Genomic DNA, 5612 nt, shown 5'->3' with positions numbered 1-5612 from the left:
ATGTATGTATGTATGTATGTATATAATTACTCTCAAATACATATCCATCAATGTGACAGTTTGAGCAATTTTTAAAAGTTCAAAAGGAAAAAAAAATACCTATTATTATTATTATTATTATTATTATTATTATTATTATTATTATTGTTGTTGTTGTTGTTGTTGTTGTTGTTGTTGTTGTTGTTGTTGTTGCTGTTGTTATTATTTTCTGTGTTCATGAATCGATTTAAAAGATATTGGTGGCATCTTTTAATAATCGTGTTGAGAAAATAAATGAACGGAATAAATTTATTGAAAATATTTCATTTTATCTGCAGCAAAATTACTCCAACGTAATTAAACATAACAGTGTAACAAATCAAAAATGTCGAAGATAGAAACAAAACGAAATATAACCAAAATTAAGCATTTGAAAATCAGAACAGACCCATATTATTAGACGAATAATATTATTCCAAACACACTAACCAGGCATTTTGCCCGAATCAGTATTGATTTCTTTTTCTAGCCAAATTAAATTGAGTTTATCGCTTAATCACGCACATGTGCTTTAAGATATAAACTAATCCAATTGCCAAAGATGAGATTAAAGTTCAACATTTTGTCGGAAGATGCATTATTAAGACACGAATTCCATTATGAAAAAGAAAAAAAACAAAACTAAACTAAAATCAAGCATTGATGTGGCAACTGCATTTCCACAAACGACTCGACCTCGAGTACTATCGTCAGCAGCACAACCGCCATCACAACTAATCACCATTACCATGGCTACTAGATTTCACGACAACGACTGCGACCATTACCACCATTTACACCATGCAGCTATCTATCTCTTTCCTTCCAACAAAACTTAAAATCCTCAAAGGAGCAGAGGAAACACGCGATAAAATGCCAAACAGCTTAAGCCTTGGGTGTTTCTTAAAGGCTTGCCAGAATTTTTGAAAAATTATCGAAATGACAACCTTTTCTTTAATAAGAATAGGATTAATATTAATACGGTGATAAAATTATAGAAGACAGGAAACTCAGAAAATACAAAACACAAACAGATACAAAAAAAAGTAGATTATTAATATAAAGGGCTTATAAATACATCCTTATTTAATTCGTTGCATTTCTTATTTAATAAATTTATATAATTTTAATGAATTATATAACGTATAAAGTAAAGAATATATAGCTTAATTAACGGAAATATTTCGGCAAATATCTTATTTGGACGTGTATGGTTGTGTGTTTATGTGTGTGTGAAAGTGAGGGGAGGGAGAGTTTCAATATGCATTTAATACAAACATATTTGTATATGTGATACATACGAGGTCCTATCATAAAGTATCGGGACTGGTGTTATAAAAAGAAAACTAAGTACATATGATCATCGGCGTTTAATCTCCTTCGAAGTAGTCCCCTTCTGAAATCGCACGCTTCATTCAGCTTGGGAAATCGCACTCTTCATTAGCTTGGAAAGTTAAGCAGTTGTGATCGATAAAAATGGTAGTAGTAGTAGTACCAATAATTATCGGAGCCCTGGGAACAGGGAGTAAAAATCTTGAGAAGTACCTGGAACAAATAGGGGCTGCAATAAGGGTGGAGCACTTGCAGAAAACAGCACTGCTTGGAACCGCTCGAATACTCCGGATGGTGCTCGAAAAATAAGGGGTGTTACATACCTTAGTTCACTGGTAGTGAACAGCTGACACTGTAGTACATCTCCAGCATTAGAAGCTGTGCAAAGACAATAATAATAATAATCTTTCTACTAAAGGCACAAGGCCTGAAATTTGTGGGTGGGAGACTAGTCGATTACATCGGCTCCAGCGTTTCACCAGTATTTAATTATCGACCGCGAAGGACGGGAGGCAATGTCAACCTCGGCGGTATTTGAACTCAGAACGAAATACCGCTAAGCGTTTTGCCCGGCGTGTTAACGATTCTGCTAGATCACCGCCTTAAAAATGATGATGATAATGATGATTTTTATTTGGCATTACACTCATAAAGAGGATTGTGGTGATGTGTTACAATCACCAGTGTTTTTATTCATACATCATTTCTAGTGTGTTGCCACCTCTCCTGGGGTACATTTACTCCCAGGAAGAAGTTCTCAGCCGTTTTTGTTCTCGAGGTATTTATTATTATTATTACTGCTATCCGAATCGGTAATAACTCCATTTGTAGTACTAGAAACCAAGAAAAATTTACAATTCTCACAGAGAAATTTGCAGGGCAAGCTACTCCCTCTACTACTCTTCGTCGTTGCGTCAATCTCTCTGACAACTATACTGAGAAAATCCAGGCCTGTCTATGGGTTTCTGGCTACGTTGACTTAAGACAATTCATAACTTCGTTTAATTTCTCAAGTTGTGTTCGAACGCGGCGGAATATGAGAGTAAGCAATTTTGTGAAACTTTTGGTGCTGAAATAAACTTACACTTCGACAGTATTCTCCTTTAGGTTCGGAATAATGTTTTAATTTTAATTTTACTTATAATCCCTCTTTCGCATGTTGTTTATAATTTCTCCCCAGTGTTTTGTTTCATTCTTACTCCTTGGAGCATTCCATTTCACAATATATGCATAATTTTGTCCATTTTACAAGGTGTGAGAGAAGGGAAGAGAGAGACTATTTGAGAGAATGAGATGCAGAGAGAAGGAAAAGAAGAAAAAAAGAAGTAGAGAACGAGAATGTTCTTTTAATCAAATTGAATTTTAAATTATTTTATTTTATGACCCGCAATAATAATAAACCTGCTAATCAATAAGATTACAACGCGCCCGATCACGTGATATGAACAAACGTTCAGTCATACCAACACATTATGCAAATGGAACAAAATCGATCCACTCAATTGCATTGTATGTATGACATCAACTTGAATTAATCTTCACATTTAATTAATACAGATATCTCCACGAAATAGCTTACAAATTGCCATCGATGAAAGCCCTAATTGATATCTTGATTGTTTAATAACTCTTTGTTTCATAAGAATGCCCCCAACATAGCTTTCTCATAAACGTAGCTGCTACACACGCACACGTGCGTGTGTGTGTGTGTGTGTGTGTGTGTAAGAGAACTCAATGTGAATATAAGATAATTGGCATTAATACGCTAGTTGTCTCTGTTATAAGTTATAGTTGTAATTCTATTAAGGGGACACTAAGTGAACTAGTAAAACTAGACAGGAAAATCAGAAAAATACTGACGAAATTTAGAATACACTACCTAAAATCTAGCATACAAAGGTTATGTATCCAACGAATTGAAGGTGATAGAGGCCTTACACAATTAGAAAACTACTATAAAATATCCACCATTAGACTACAGAAATGTCTAACTCAGAACCAAAGAAAACTGACACAAATAGCCATAAAACACGAGCAAAACAAAAAACTGTTTCTGTCATCAAGGAAGCCAAATAATACAAGAAGTCATAATACTTGACAGCTATAAAGAAAAAGAAGAAACAATAAAAACTGTAAAGCAACTAAAATATATTCTAAAACTCGAACTACATAATACTATGTATGATAAAACGATGGCAAGGTCACAGAAAACGAGAAGGCAACCATACTCTGGGATATGCCAATACACACAGAGAAATTAAGGCAAATAGACCAGATATAGTTGTCAAAGATCATGAAGAAAAAAAATGCTTTCTAATTGATGTATCAATACCAGCAGATGACAACGTTTCTCTAAAAGAAATGGAAAAACTTTCAAAATACAAAGACCTGGAAATAGAGGTAACTCGAATGTGGAATCTAAAAACAGAAACAATTCCTATTATAGTAGGTGCCTTCGGTATAATAAAAAAAATACTCAGACAAATACATAACAAAAACACCAGGACTTACAAATATATATAACATACAGAAAATTGCACTACTGGGCACTGCACACATTTTACGCAAAACACTTTCAATACAGTAACCATAAGAGCACCACAGTAAACCACAGCACATACTCAAGGCGCACAGAGCTGCGCTCGGTAGTGAAGTGAAAGCACGTTATAAAAATAAAACTACTGAACAATAGTAATAATAATAATGATAATAATAATAGGGATGGAAACTGAACTGGCATATTACGGAAAAGCCTGGGCACCCTGGATATCAGAAGGGGTATTTTCGAGGGTGATAGCCAATCTCTATTACTTTTTGTTCTCTGTATGATACCTATGACCTTAGTACTTTGGAAAATGAACCTGGGGTACCAACTAAAGGAAAAAGCCCAAACAATCAATCATTTCATGGATGATTTAAAACTGTATGGCAAAGATGAGACACAAGTGAATTCCTTGGTGAACACGGTCCACTGTTTTAGCACTGATATTAGAATGGAATTTGGAATCAAGAAGTGCAGAATAATGTACCTAAGAAGAGGGAAAGAACAGTCCCCAGCGAGGATAGAATTACCGAATAGAGATTTGATTAAACAAATTGAAACGGAAACTAGAGTACAACAAGATATTGGAGAAGGAAATGAAAGAGCAACTGAGGATGGAGTATTTCCGAAGACTGAGGTTGGTGTTGCGCTCAATATTGACTGGATGGAATAAAATCCAAGCAGTTAATACGTGGGAGATACCATCACTTCGGTATGGAGCGGGAATTATAAAATGGCGAAAGAGAGAAATGAAGAAAATGAATACCAAGACCAGAAAAATTTTGACTGCAGACGGAGCCTTCTACCCTAAGAGTGACACCGAAAGGCTGTGCTTTTCCGGAAGGAAGGGTGGGGAAGGTTTAATCAGTTGCTAGGACTGTATTGAAGTAGAGGAAAATAGATTAGGGTGGTATATAAAAAATGCCGTGGAGCCATTGTTGAAACACGAAGAAGGCCGGCGTCAACAAAACTAAAAACTGTGTAACGAAAGAAAAAAATCAAACAAGAATTGAACAAAAACAGAAAAACCATGGAAAGAAAAAAATGTAATATTAGTTTGCAAGAGATGTGAACACGAAGACAGATACAAAGGACCGGCAGTTATGAATGAGGAGGTGTGAACTGAAGATAGAGGCAGAAGCACTCATATGCGCAGCTCAGGAACAAGAATTAAGGACCAATTATATGAAGTGCAGAATAGACAACAATACCGATAGCGACAAATGCAGAATGTGTGGCTAGAGGGGTGAAACGGTATGACATAGCATTAGTGAATGTCCGAAATTGGCACAACGCGAATACAAAAGACGCCATGACATTGTCACAAGAATGACCCATTGAGAGCTCTGTGGAAATCTACAAAGAACAAAGACGTAGAATGAGAAAACTCCAGAAGGAGTCACTGAAAATGAGAATTGCAAAATGCTGTGGTATGCAATGACCCAGTACAATCACCCGACCAAACATCGGGAATCGGACTTTGTTGTGGTGAATAAAAAAGAAAGAACTTAAATGATAATCGACATAGCAGGCGTAGGAGTGGCTGTGTGGTAAGCTGCTTGATTACAAACCACATAGTTCCGGGTTCAGTCCCACTGCGTGGCACCTTGAGCAAGTGTCTTCTACTATAGCCTCGGGCCGATCAAAGCCTTGTGGGTGGATTTGGTAGACGGAAACTGAAAGAAGCCCGTCGTATATATGTATATATATATATATATAT

The 5612-nt window shown here is 35.9% G+C and overlaps 1 long non-coding RNA gene across 3 annotated transcripts in view; it reads right to left on the bottom strand.

The window, feature by feature from the left end:
• The window catches only part of LOC128249591 (uncharacterized), a 30391-nt gene that overhangs the window by 19368 nt on the left and 5411 nt on the right, over positions 1–5612 (bottom strand). The gene's annotated exons all lie outside the window — the stretch shown is intronic.

Source organism: Octopus bimaculoides, chromosome 16 (genome assembly GCF_001194135.2).
Source record: "Octopus bimaculoides isolate UCB-OBI-ISO-001 chromosome 16, ASM119413v2, whole genome shotgun sequence".
Lineage (NCBI taxonomy): Eukaryota > Metazoa > Mollusca > Cephalopoda > Octopoda > Octopodidae > Octopus > Octopus bimaculoides.
Note: the sequence above shows the minus strand (reverse complement) of the source record. Positions and strands in the feature narration are given on the sequence as shown.